This window comes from Giraffa tippelskirchi, chromosome 5, assembly GCF_054371585.1.
Source record: "Giraffa tippelskirchi isolate mGirTip1 chromosome 5, T2T-mGirTip1v1.2.pri, whole genome shotgun sequence".
Taxonomy (NCBI): domain Eukaryota; kingdom Metazoa; phylum Chordata; class Mammalia; order Artiodactyla; family Giraffidae; genus Giraffa; species Giraffa tippelskirchi.
The window spans coordinates 105,138,245-105,152,187 of record NC_137279.1 but is presented as its reverse complement, the minus strand read 5'-3'; the positions used below and the strand labels follow the sequence as shown (position 1 = coordinate 105,152,187).

The 13,943-nt window shown below is 47.8% G+C and overlaps 1 long non-coding RNA gene across 1 annotated transcript; it reads right to left on the bottom strand.

The window, feature by feature from the left end:
- Positions 1 to 5,824: 5,824 nt before the first annotated feature.
- Positions 5,825 to 12,168, bottom strand: LOC145507115 (uncharacterized). Its single transcript, XR_014054597.1, has 4 exons — positions 12,001 to 12,168; positions 6,593 to 6,744; positions 6,291 to 6,517; positions 5,825 to 6,133 (listed from the first exon to the last, which is right to left on the bottom strand). It is a non-coding gene; the product is annotated as an uncharacterized LOC145507115 (long non-coding RNA).
- Between the last annotated feature and the right edge of the window lie 1,775 nt (positions 12,169 to 13,943).

The following is a 13,943-nucleotide window of genomic DNA, read 5'->3' as shown; positions in this document are numbered from 1 at the left end:
GAGACCTGTGTTCTAGAACCACCAGGGTAAAAAAGTGCACTCACCGAAGCTGCACTTTTAAACACCTCCTGGGCTAGTGGTGTCTCTACCTGCTCTAGGAGCCTCTGGCCTGGCTCAGAATAAAACAGGTAACCTTGAATTTCAGGTGTCTGGAAATTCTAGCTGGAACCTGCCTTTCGTGCTGCTCACACAAGCACCAGGTACTCAAAACCTGTACTGAGTCCAGTGGTTCCTCTTCTTTGTGTGTTGAGTAATATGAAACTTGGCAGTGGCCAAGGGCACTACAGTTCAAGTGCAAGTTCTAATATAAACGTAAGCGGCCTCACTTTTGCTTCAGGGCTCTGAGCAGTTTCCTGATGCTTTTTGCAGGCATGCAGCTTGTTAGCCCAGCCTGCTTCTTGGAGTCAGGTTGAGCAGCCATGGGATTAAAGCAGTACCTTTCCCCCCTTGTGTTGGCAGGAGAGGACACATCAAATTCCTGGCTTCGAGCTTCATCTCACCTTTAAATCTTCCCTTGGCAGTGAGAAGCTATTCCTCACTCCATAATTTCAGCTCTGAAACCAAACTACATCACTGATACCTTCAGATCAGGGTTCCTGCTGACTGCATGTGGGAGGTGGCATGGCTCACAGCTGGGGGGACCTGGCGGATGGGGAGAGGTAGGTAGGAAAGATGCTAGGTTCCTAATATGTGGTAACAGATGTGGTTTGGCATTCAAGGTTTGTTTTTGTTTTTTTTTTCCCCCAGTTTGACTTTTTTTACCCCCTGGGGATTAGAGTCACAGGAGAGCTGTGTGTGAACCTGTGTTTTGTGGTGATGCATTAGTAATCAGATTGCTAAAACCCCAGATCATCTTGTCCTTCACCCTCTCTGCTAGCACTAGCCCATCACCTTCACAGTAGATTACAACTAGTACTGCCTTGTGAACTTTGGGAAATGGTGCCACTCAAAAGCGACTTCCTAACTTTAGGAACACCTCCTTTTTAGTTAACTTTCTGGTCCCAGTGCCTTGTTTTAGGATGCAGCTGGATTCTGAGCTCAAACTTCCTCTTCCAGAGAACAAATGAGAATTGTGTAGTTGTGAGCAAAGACCCTGATGCTCCCCAGGGAAGTTGCTTCCTGGGTATCTGACTGGGGCTCCACACTGGGGAAGAACCCTTGGGGTGGACTCTGTGAGGTGAAAGAGCTTCCAGTTGCCAAGGTTGGATTTGAATTTTTCATCTGGCAGAGACCAGAATGTCATAGCTGACTTTGGAACATAATCTGGTTTGGCCAGTTCCATTCAGAGCCCAATGGAAGGGTGTGTAGCAGGGGATATATTTAAAAAGACCAGGCAACTTTTCAGGATTATATGTGGAGACTTCCAAGGTGAGAATCAGGAAAGAAAATGCTTTTTTTGTGAGGTGTCGAGTTCTAAATCTTGTTTACCTATCACTTAAAAAATAGTTTTAAGTGGAAGCAAAAGAAAATGCTTAAGAGTTTTGCCTGGGCTAGTGGGAGTTGGTGCAGATCGTCAAGTGTGTTTGCATAGGAAGGTGAGAAAACCATCCACTAAAGAGGAAGTCGTTAAATAATATGGATCTCTGGGCGTTTTAAAACTCAAGCCATCTGGTCTTTTTTCTTTTTCCTTTTTTTTAGTGAGTTAAAAAAAATTACTGCTTTAGGAAAATTAAGTCTTTATCCATTAATTTCCAAATTACTATAGATGAAAAGATACAAATTAGACTAAATTGAAAGCTTTTTGTTATTCTACACTTGCATAGCCTTTCCAATATTAATTTCCTAGGTTGTGTGAGGTTTCCTCTTTGGTGTAATGGCCACCGACCTTCTCAAGAGATGCAGGTGAAATCACTTGTCGATGCAAAATGTGTTAGAACTTGATAAAATAAAGCTTTGAGTTTGAGAAATAAAGACTTATTTAAAAAGACCGTGTCGGCTCTGCTCATTTCTTTGTGTCTCCTGGATGGTGAACTTATTTTCGGTTTCAGGAAGCAGGTACATGGTGGTGAGCGTTTATCAACATGATCAGTCTTGGATACTTGTCTGAAAGATGATGCTTTCTCTAAGGGAAGGGATGTGTGGTTACATTTAGGGGCTGTAGTTCCTTCAATATTTGGATTTAAACTGAGCTTTGTTATCGACCGCAGCATCTCTATTAACGGCTACATTAGATGGTGAAATCCACCTTCAATGGCACCTTGTTTGATTCAATGCCAAAGGCTCGGTTCTCTGGAGTTTAACTTTGGTCCCAGACCTGTTTCAGTAAGAACCAAATCAACCTCAACTGTACTAGATACCAGTGCTATCATGGTTTCTTCACATTTGAAAAGAAGTATAGAAGAGATGAAGTGATAACACGAGTGGTTGTCTTGTCTTTGTGTAAAATCCTTCATCCCCTTCTCTTCAACCTGCCTCTTGCTGCTCCTTCTTAAACCTTCTGGTCTGAGGATGAGAATTCTCTGGAGTCCATTATGTGGGGTCCTTCCAGATCACTGCTTTGGCGTGTTTACCTAATGACCCTTTCTCGGAAGCCCTGACTCCCAGCTGCACCGTCCCTGTTGCCTCCTCACCCTGCTCTTCATCCCGGCACTGTCAACACCTAGTCAGTGGCGTCTTTAGCCTCAGGTAGACTACCTGCATTCTAGCTACCAACGCACCCTGGCTGGACTTAGTCCTGCCTCGAACTGCTCATGAGTCTTAGAGTGACTTTCTCTCTGCTCCCTCCATGGCCACAGGCATCAGGATCCATCAAAGAGCAATTTTACGCTCTTCTGTTTGCTTAGGAGCCAGCACCAGGATCCTTTTCCTCCTCGTTTGCACTCAGTGTTCCTTCTGAAATGTTTGGCTCTGCCTTTTCTGGCACTGCCTCCACCTCTCGCCTGGTTTATTTCATGAGTCAGGTCATTGGTCTCCCCTCCATTCTTCTTGACTCATCTGAGGGCTGTTTCTAAAACAGACTTGCCTTTGCTCCTCCCAGACATTAAAACCTGCTTAAGGTTCTGCTGTGCCAGGGTAGGAGAGTCCCTCACCTTGTATACAAGCCAGCTTCAGCCTTGTATCAGTACCTCTTCTGCTGAGCAGGCCTCCCTCTGGTCCCAGAACCGCTGAAGTCAGCTGAGCTGTCACACCTTCCTGGCTTCCCAGGCCACCTTCCCCCGCTTCTGTTTCTACTCCCTTACTTACTGGGTTACATTAGTTCTTCACCTGAATTGTGAACACCTGCTTCTTTCATTTCCCCCAGCCTGCCTCCCACACAACTGGCAGAGATTGAACTTGTGCAAATGTTGAACTTGGCATTTTTTTTTTTTTTTTTTTGCCCCTAGAGGAATTGAACTTGGGCCACTAGCAACCAGGAGGCTGAATCCTGGATACTAACATGGATGTGTTATCATGCCAGGAAACATTTGAGTCCAGGCATCGTCCAGACCAATATTTACACACACAGCAACTGATGTGGATAGTGGTGGTGCTCAGTTCCCTGGAATGAGTAGTTATTTCCTGAATGCTGTAACACCATTGACCACAAGCTCTCGGCCTCCTAAACAAGGTCAATACTTACCGGCTGCAAACTTCACACTCTGCTATTTTCTTCCTAACTCCCAACCCACCTAATATCCCCCACAGACTTTTTCCCCCGTGGTGTTTTAGTAGAACTCCTGAATCACCTCTGAGGGTAATTCCTCAGCGTTGGAAGACTACTCCCATGGCCACCCAGAATCTCCAGGAGCATACTTGCAATTAGTGGGCAGTTTTCCTCCTTCACTCCTTCGAAGGAGTGACTTGGCTGGAAGAGTCACATACTTGTAATTGAGGGTTAGCATTTGCTGGAAGATGCTAAGAGCGTTAACAACACCTGAGAGGGTTTATCCTGTACCTCAGGGAGACGCACAGGCCAACTGCTTTGGTGTGACACACCCTCTATTAAATCTTCATCCTCTCAAGAGGCCTGCCCCTCCTTGTGCACATGATGGCAGGTAGAGTCGAGAAGCAGGTCAAGATGGGACACAGTAAAGAGGTGGAAAGCACCAAGGTGAGTGTCTGGTACCCCACCTCCCCAAAGCTAAGGGGGAATTGATCAAGTGACTTCCTGCCCCGAGTGACAGCACCAGAGCTGGGCCCACAGTGCTGGCTTCCTGCCTCCCAGCCCTGTGCTTTCTCCTGTACACAGGGCTGTGTCCCCCTCCCGAGGGTGAATGCTGTCTGGAAGAATGTGCTGGCCGGGCAGATGAACCACATGTCTCTCGGCTGCTTGACTGGCATCCCTCTCTTGAGCAAATGGCTGTGAGTGCCACCGAAAAGCCACGGAAGCTGGGCAATGGCGGGAGGCTAGGTTGCATGACTGGGAAGGTGATTCTGCACCTGGCTAGGAGCAAACCAGCTCACCTGTTCTGGCCACGGCTGTGTCACAGGTCTGTTTCATCAGAGTCACCACTCAGGCTGCCTTTTCCTGTAGGAAGTGTCTTCCAAGTGGTCCCAGGGGAAAGCATGAAAAGCAAGTGTCACCTGCCTTCTTTTAGATGCCTTACCTGGGAAGGAGGGCTCTGAAGCTGTACTGTGTGTGTGTGTGTGTGTGTGTGTGTGTGTGTGTGTGTGTGTGTGAGAGAGAGAGAGAGAGACAGACAGACAGACAGACAGACAGAGATGGAGACAGGCAACAGAACAGCTGCTGCTGCTGCTAAGTCGCTTCAGTCGTGTCCGACTCTGTGCGACCCCATAGACGGCAGCCCACCAGGCTCCCCCGTCCCTGAGATTCTCCAGGCAAGAATACTGGAGTGGGTTGCCATTTCCTTCTCCAATGCATGAGAGTGAAAAGTGAAAGTGAAATCGGTCAGTCGTGTCCGACTCTTAGTGACCCCATGGACTTCAGCCCACCAGGCTCCTCCATCCATGGGAGTTTCCAGGCAAGAGTACTGGAGTGGGGTACCATTGCCTTCTCTGAACAGAACAGTGTCTCTCCTAAACAATTTGCATCTGTTGGAAGCTAAAGCCATGAAAAAATGGAATGACAGTTGCTCACATTTGACCAAGGCTTTAGTGTTTACCACATCCACGTTACATGCATGTCAGCTTGTGGACCTCAGCGACCTAGTGGCAGGGAGCGGTATTCCCACATTACAGACAAGGACCGGAAAGTCCCAGCACTCCCAAGGCAGAGTCTGTGCACAATAGCCTGACTCCAAGGCCCTGTTCTTCCCCCTCTTAAGCCCCCAAAGGCACTCTGTAACCCACAGATCACCTGACAATATTAGTTGTTATGCCAGCCCCTCTTAAGGGCCGAGGAGGTTTTGAGTTGCCTGGTAATAGATCCGCTTCCACTTGTGCAGGAAAGACATTCCTTGGACAGGTCTGCAGCTTTTCTCAGACAACCATCCCTATGTGAATCAGGTGACAGAGGTGGGGGGACCTACTGCAGGCTTGCTGCCATGTTCCAGGAATGTCACTGAGCGCCGTGTCCTATGCTAAGTGTTTGCACTAACTCGCACGACAACTCAGAGAGGGGACGATTCTGTTTACAGAGGAAACCAGACCATCGTACAGCTGAAAGAGCCAGGACAGGGCTATAGGGTGTCTAACTTCGGGACTCAAGCCTTCTACAATATGCTCTTTGGCCTTAACCTGTATTTTACAGGGTAGTGTGTGGAGGAGGTGAGGAAAACAAATATCCCACCTTCCAACAGGAGCGTTTGGAAAGCAAAGAACACACCACCTGAGTCTGTGGTTAGTAAATGTTATTAGATGGAGGCCAAAGAGAGCGACTAAACTGATCAGTTCAAAGCAAAAATAAAGCCAACTGACTAAGCTGAAATAAGGTGCCTCTATTGGATTGGGGTTGGCATACAGTTTAATATCACAATTAAAATGGAAACAGCATCCTTTTTCCCTTAAGAAGTTACGTAATAGAGGAGTATTTAAACTACCCCTAAGCCAAAGAAGAGGGTGAGGGAGTGCAGGCCAACTGTATAGGAGTTAGGAAATCAGCTCACCCACAGCTATGGCACAAGAAACCCACAGGGGAAGGGACTCAGAAAACTAATAGCAAAACCTGAAGCAGTTCCTGGAGTCACACACCTGTAGATTTTCATGCACTAAATATAGTGGTAGTTGGGTCATCTTATCCTTGAATAAACACCAGCTATGAAAAGATTTTTTCAGAAAGAATCTTGACATTGGCTTGGGTCAGCTGGAGGCTGGGAGAAGCAGCCTCCTGGCAGCCTCTTACTCCTCTGCCACCCTTGCTATTTCAGGTTTCCTCCATGCTTCTTCCCTTCTGTTAGGTTGGCTCCGTGTACCTGATTGTCCTGTGCCTTTTGTCCCTCCCCCGAGGTGAGGGATCAGTTTCCTTGGCCTTCACATGATCAGCGTGGGGCGGGAGAGAAGCCGCTGTCTCTACAGCTCAGTCCTCCAGGCAGCTCTCCAGTGGGCTCATGTTCCATCCTACTGCAGGTACTACTCAAAGGAAAAGGATTCTTCCCTTGCCTTTGACTTTTGAAGTTTGGCTCCTGCTTGGCCACAGCCTCTATTCCAGGAAATGTCAAATCAGAGGCTGTGTGCTTTATGCTACCAGCCTCTTGCCTGACTGCCAGGCCCATACCTAGCAGGGTGCAAGGGACCCCAGGTGAGGAGAAGGGCCAGAGCTCCAAACCCAGTAATGCCTCTCCGACTCCTTGCGTACTCTCATACACGGCTCCCAGCCCAGCTTTCCTCAGGATGATGTCGATGATGATGGTACACACTTTGGGGTTGCTGAGAATTAGAGAAACAAGCATTTGATTTAAAACTCCAAACCCAATACCAGATGTTCCTAGATATGTATTTCTTGATATCTTCTGCCTGCCAGGAGCTTACAGTCTGCTTGGGGCACTAAGAGAGACTGTGCGTGAAAACATTAACACATGTGCCGCAGATTCCCTGGTTCTGTTGGACATCAGGAAGTTAATGATAACACTAGCTACAATTTATTGAAATATACAAGGTCAGTTAAAGGTGTCACCTGTACTATCGATAATGCTATAATAGCTCTGCCAGGTAAGAGAGGGTAGTCTCTCCCTCTTCATCCCACCTCCCACTTAGCTGATGAGGAACCAAGACTCAGAGATGTTAAGTGATGTGTCGCAGCCCACACCACTGCTGAGGGGTTGATCAACCTGGCCTGAACATTTTCACACCTGGAGCCAAGATGATGTGGACCATGCCCAGCTGCTAGGCTGCGGCTGGGGTGCCAGCCAGTGCTGTGTCCTGGCAGTCTGCCCCATTGTTGCCCATGGGCCCATGGGTTGCAATATCATCATAATTCCTGTTCTATAACCAATGAGCCTCATTTCCGAGGGGTTGCCAACTCACACAGTTCCCTGGAACTTCAGACCTCCTTCCCCCGCTCTTGGGCAGAGGGTCAGCAGAGAATGAAAGATACTGTTCTAGACGACCACGGTGAACTCACTGTACAATGAAGTCATTCTGTTCTTTCACTGAACAACTTCCCTGTCCCAGGAATTACCAGCATGTACCTACATGCTGAAAAAGCCCAGAACCCTCCTGCTCCAGTGTGGCAGGCTCTTTTGTAACTGTGTGACCCACTGGTTTTGCTGGGATGTGCACATTTCTAATAATGGTGATGATGAACAAAGAGGACTTTGCATGGCAGGGGCGTTTCCTCTCTCCAAAGCTGCTGTTTCAGATGTTCCTCCTGCCTGAGCCCCAGAGCCAGCCCCCTCACCCCCCATCAGGGCTGCTCCCCCACGGGGACCTAGCAGCTCAGGGAAGTGGCAAAAATGGAGCTGGAGGGAACCAGGGCTTTCCCTGTCAGAGATTTCACACGTGTGCTTCCCCCACCCCCACACACACACTATTATGTTTTCTCTGCCACACAGGGGCCTCTTCGACCCAGAGAGCATTCAGTGGCTTCTAGCAGCATCAGCAGCCAGGGCTTATAGGGAAGGGCAGGTGGAGGGGGCACTTTGCCCAGCCACGTGGGATTGGCTTGGGGGAGTTTTTGATCCCACCATGATGGAAACCAATTGGATAAATAACTTATTGGGGATGTTACAAGGATTTTTCTAGCATAAGGGTCACCAATCATTTTCTATAAAGCACCAGTTAGCAATCATTTAGGTTTATATGGCTCATTCAGTCTCTGTCACAATTATTCCTCTCTGATTTTTTTTTAATCACAAAAACAGCTGGAGATAATCTGTAGATAAACAGGCATGATGGTGTTCCCATAAAACTTTATTTCCAAACACAGAAATTTGAACTTTGTATAATTTTCATGTGTCGTGAAATACCATTTTTTTTTTACCCCAACCATTTAAAATGCAAAAATCCATTCTTCTTTGCCAGTTATTATAAGCAAACAGGCAGCAAGACAGATGTGCCCCCTGTCTATAGTTTGGCAGCTCTTATTCTAGATGACAGGCTGCTGCACAGGAAAAACACTCTTTCTTGCCCCTCTTCCAACCATGTTCCTCAACCAGATGGAAATGCAGACCCCCAGTCCTGTCACCCATAGTCACAGCCTCCTCGTGAGCTCCCTGCTCACGGTCTCATTGTGATGACCCATTGCATCTGCCAGCATGAGTTGCTGTCACCATGACTCTGAACTTGAATGGCGGGGGGTGGGGGGGGTCTAGCCACATAGGCATCACTGCCCTCTGACCCCAGGTGGTCCTCTTGGCCCAGCTTCTACCATATATTCTACTCCCCGTGAGGATCACAATTTCTTCTGTGTTCCCAGAGAGGCTGGACTCTCTCCCTCGGTGGTTCTTTTGTTGTTGTTTAGTTGCTAAGTTGTATCCGACTCTTTTGTGACCCCATGGACAGTTGCCTGCCAGGCTCCTCTGTCCATGGGATTTCCCAGGCGTGAATACTAGAGTGGGTTGCCATTTCCTTCTCCAGGGGATCTTCCTGACCCAGGGATCAAACTTGCATCCCCTGCATTGGCCGGCAGATTCTTTACCACTAATCCACCAAGGAAGCCCGGGTTCTTCATTGAGCCCTCAAATATTGAAACTCCGATTAGGTAGACTGGTTCTACTCCTTATAATTCCTCTCAGAGAACTTGAGACACTTTGCCTGAGACTTTCAAGTTGTACCCCTCAGTGTTGAGTCAAATGTACCCTTCCTGCCCATAACCCTTCAGAATCCCAAACGCTCCCTTGAGGCTAAAACAAGCCCTTTATTCTGGCATCCTGGGGGCTGACTCTCAGACTCCAGAGACCACTTCTCTCTGGGGTCCCCAGGGCTGTTGTTTGAAATTGCAGCTAACTGTGACCTCAACTGGCTGTCCAGCAGGGTCTGTCCCATCTGGCTCAGGCCGCCCTGCTCCAGGAGCTCAGCCCACACTTCTGCAGCAGGCAAATGGGTTGTCAGAGGTTCAGAGGAATGATGGCCTGACCTACCAAACCCTCAAGAAGGATGGAGGTTTCAAATGGGAAAACTGATGAGTCCAGAAGGGGATGGGAGGGCACTAATGGCATCAGTGTGACTACAGCCATTCATGTGTTCAAGGGACAGAGTGATGGAGGGGCCATGATGAGAGACAGGCTCAGCCCTGCCAAGAATAAGCCAAGAGGGCTCAAAGACATGAAGAGAATATCTGAAAGACGCTGGGCTTCGCTAAGTAGAACGTGATGGGCAAAGCCCCACCACCTGGGGAAGAAGAAAGTGGAGCAGATGATGATGCCTTGCAGCAGCCTGCATGCTCAGTTCCTCCTGGGTGCCTGTCTTTTCCATTCAAGAGGGAACAGGCAGTGAGAATGAGAAGTGGGTTGGGGCTGAAGAGTTGGATGGACTTTGCACTGTTTCCCAACTATGTGTCCTTTGGTCAGTTATTTAACCTTTTGGTTTCCTTGGCTGTAGAAAGGGAGCTGCTTATCTGCTATGGTTCATGTAAAGGAACTAAAGTTAGTAAAGACCCTAGCAGTAAATAGATAGTTAATAAGTGATAGCTTGTGTATGTAGGTACATCTACTGTGTTTAAACAGGGTGATTCTTCAGTAAACAGGGCAATTTTTCAGCCTTCATTTTGGTCCTCAGATAGCGTGGTAAAATCACCTGGAGTGCTAGTTAAAAATTGGGCTCCCCAGATCCCACCCCAAGATTCTGATTCAATGGGTCTGGGGTCACACCACAGAATTACCTTCAGATAATTCTCATCACTTGGCATTTGGACACTACAGCCCTAAGGATTGGGCTTCCCAGGTGGCACTAGTGGTAAAGAACCCACCTGCCAATGCAAGAGACATAAGAGACGTGGGTTCGATCCCTGGGTCAGGAAGATCCCCTGGAGGAGGGTCCCCTATTTCTCTTACCCAGAGAATCCCACGGACAAAGGAGTCTGGCAGGCTACAGTCCATAGGGTCACAAAGAGTCAGACATGTCTTAAGTGACTTAACATGCCTGCATGCCCTAAGGGTTAAGGAGGAGAGATACCACAAGAACAGGGATGGCCAGAGGGTCCTTAAGAGCTAGAAATAGGGTCCCAGTCTCCTATGTTGACATTCCAGCGCACAGAAAACACTTGTTAATGGGGTCACATGTCACAGTTCTCAACAAGAAAAAAGGTAACCAGAAACATCAAACCAATAAGCTAGACATCCACACACACTCAGAATTAGTTTGAATTTTAAACAGTTGCCCACCCATATTCAATAAGAGAGACCAACCTGCCTGTCATTTTCTTAGACTTTCAGATCAGATGCAGAAATATGGTTTTGTCTTTGTGGTTTTAGTTGACTATTATTAATACATTGCATTTTAACTTCAGATTTTTTTTAAAAAAGAAATTGTTCATGGGGAGGAACTGTGTACTGAATGGTAATCAGATCAAGAGGATTTGTGATTTATAGAATAAAACTGAGTCTAAGAATTAGAAGTCTGCTCAGAGGGTGGTGGTAAAAGGTTTTCACTTCCCATGGTAAAATCGCCAGTCTTGAGGGTCTGACTCTGTGAGGAGAATGTTCCAATGGGCCTGGAAAGTGACCAGAAGCTCTTCCTGCCCCTCTAGAGCCTTCACTCTGGAGCTACACCCCATCCCCATCCCTGAATAGGCACCACCAACACCCTTGATTTCCCAGAGCCAGCTGAGATAATCTGAATGTTTTAAAACAACATTTTACTACGTTTTAAAGGAGAACAGAAGGAAAATAAATATAGAAAAAGTAAGGATTATAACAATAGGACAAGCATTGGCTCCTGGTGATCCCCAAGGTCAACTGGTCCTTGGGGCTCCAGCCCACACCATCCCTGGCTGGCCAGTCCTGTGCTCCATCAACTAGGGGCTGGCTCCTGGTCTTAGCCTTCACTGGTGGGACTCAGAGTTACTGTTATCACTACTCCAAGGTCACCTCCTTGACCTCTTGACCCTTCCTGAGTCCAGACCACAGAATCCAGGGACAGATTTCCTGCTCCTCTCTACCCAGGATCTTCTCTTTTGACTTCTACATCCACTGAGCAGAGAGTTTCCAGCAAAGACCTTGATGTGCAGGTGAGATGCAGTCTACTTCTTTCCAGTGTACTACTATCTGGGGCGTCCATAAATATGGACCCATCACTTACAGCAACCTCACGGTCCCTGGTGGCCTGCATTTCCCAGGTGGCACTAGTGGTAAAGGATGCCCCTGCCAATGAAGGAGATGCAAAAGGCAGGTGTTTGATCCCCAGGTCAGGAAGATCCCCTGGAAGGGGAAGTGGCAACCCACTCTAGTATTCTTGGCTGGAGAATTCCATGGACAGAGGAGCCTGGTGGGCTACAGTTCATGGGGTCGCAAAGAGTCAGACACGACTGAGCACTACTTCAGTGGGAAGCCCTGTTCCAATTAAGTCAGCCTGTTTGAAAAGCCTACACTAATGCCTTGGTATCTCTAGAAAGCTCTAGATTCTCCACCATTGGCCTTGAATCACCTTCCAAGTCTCCTCCCATTTTTCCCATCCTTAGCCTTCCACTGCTGGAGAGAAGGGAAGATGGGGGAGGTGAAGCTCTCTCTTTATGTGGAAAATACTCACCAGTTTCCCACTGGTCCCATCAAACCTGGTGCAAAAACTGTCAGGACACTGGCCTGGAGCCCAGGAGACTGCGTCTTAGTCTGGCATGTGAGGCCATGTGGCTTCAGGCCAGGCACTGGCCCTTGCTAGGCCACAGTTTCTTCATCTGCAAAATGCAGGTGTTGGATCAGCCCATCTGTAGAGGCCTTAGCCCACAGGTAACCTGAGCCTTGATGTCATAGTGACCTTTGTAACTCAGAACAGCTGTGAAGGACTTGGGTGCTCAGAGGAGGCCTGACCTAATGTAGGGCCCTTGGTCAGGTCGAACGTGGGAGTGCCCCGGGGGCCTTTGAGCTCAGCCTTCTCATGAGGGAGTAATGGGTCAGCTCTCTGCAGTAGGTGCTCTAGGAGTGCTTGTTCCATGCCAGGCTCTGTGCTGGGCCCTGGAGATCCAAGGGCAGATGAGAAGCAGCCTGGGAGGAGCTGGTGGGCTCCTGAGAAATGCTGTATAAAACATACAAGAGGGACTTCCCTGCTTGTCCGGTGGTTAAGACTTCACCTTCCAGTCCAGATGGTGTGGATTTGATCCCTGGTTGAGGAACTAAGATCCCACATGCAAAAAAATAAAATATAACACGGAAGCAATATTGTAACACATTATAAATAAAGAGTTTTTAAATGGTCCGTGTCAAAAAAAATTAAAGAAAACTTTTTTTAATAATAAAAAAAGGCACACAAGAGTCACACTGTGGATCATACTAAAATGTAGGGGTACAGTGTTAGGGTTCATTGGAAGGAATGACTGGGAATAACTCAGCCTTGGAGCTAGGTCTTACGGAATGAGTTTATGTGTGCTCTGGGGACCAAGGAAGCTGCAGGAAACCACTGAAAGCATTTGAGCCAGTGAGGGACAACATCAGATTTGCCAAAGATCACTGTGGTCACTGTGCAGTGAAGGGAGGGACAAAGGTGAGACTGGAGGTGGGGAGCCCCAGCGAGGCTCTGTAGTGGTGATATGGGTGTGGGTGTCGACGTGAACTTGGGCCCAGAACAATCACAGAGCCCTTTACAAATGTGAGCATCACCAAAAATAGCATTATAGAATTTGTTCTATAAACCCATGGCAGGTGGCATACTTGTTTATGTTCATCAGTCATTGTATTTTATCCCCTGGAATGTTCTCATTCATCCCTTTTCTCCCCAAATCAGCTGTCTTCTCTCCCTCACCCAACATACCCCCCAAAAGCCCATGACACCCTTTCAGGCTCAGTTTCTTGGTTTCTCATCTCTTAGGAATCACTGCCTTTCACTGCCTGACACTCAATGTCTTTCACATATTTTGTCTGGTTTCAGGCAAGAGGGTAAGAATAGCTGAAAGTGGAAGTCTAAAGATTCATTTTGAATTGGACCAATTATTAGTAAAAAACAAATCTTTATTCCTGCCATGTTCAGCATAGGCAAGATCCATAACAGTGTGGTCAGGATAGTAATAATGTCCACTGAGTACAACTCTTGAGCTTGAGGTTGGATTCGGTTTTGATGGAGCCAGCCAGGAAGCCCATGTCATCCACCCACCTCTTCCCATGGGACCTGCCATGGTGAGAGCCAGAGAATCAGCAGTTGAGGCTGTGCTTAATTTCACCCAAAGGCCAGAAGGCTGGTATCTGTCTTTGGAAACTGTAGCAAAAGGGTGGGGGTGGGGAGCAATGAAACCATCAGAGAACAAGATCATTACAGCAATGCTGCTTTTCTGATTGAAGAGCTTACTCTAGGGACTTCCCTGGTGGTCCAGTGGTTAGGAATTCACCTTCTGGTGCAGGGGACATGGGTTCAATCCCCTCTCCAGGAACTGAGATCCCATGTGCCATGGAGCACCTAAGCCTGTGTGCTGCAACTAGAAAGAAACCCTTGAACAGTAACTACTGAGCCTGTGCACTGCAGTGAAGACCCAGCACAGCCAAAAT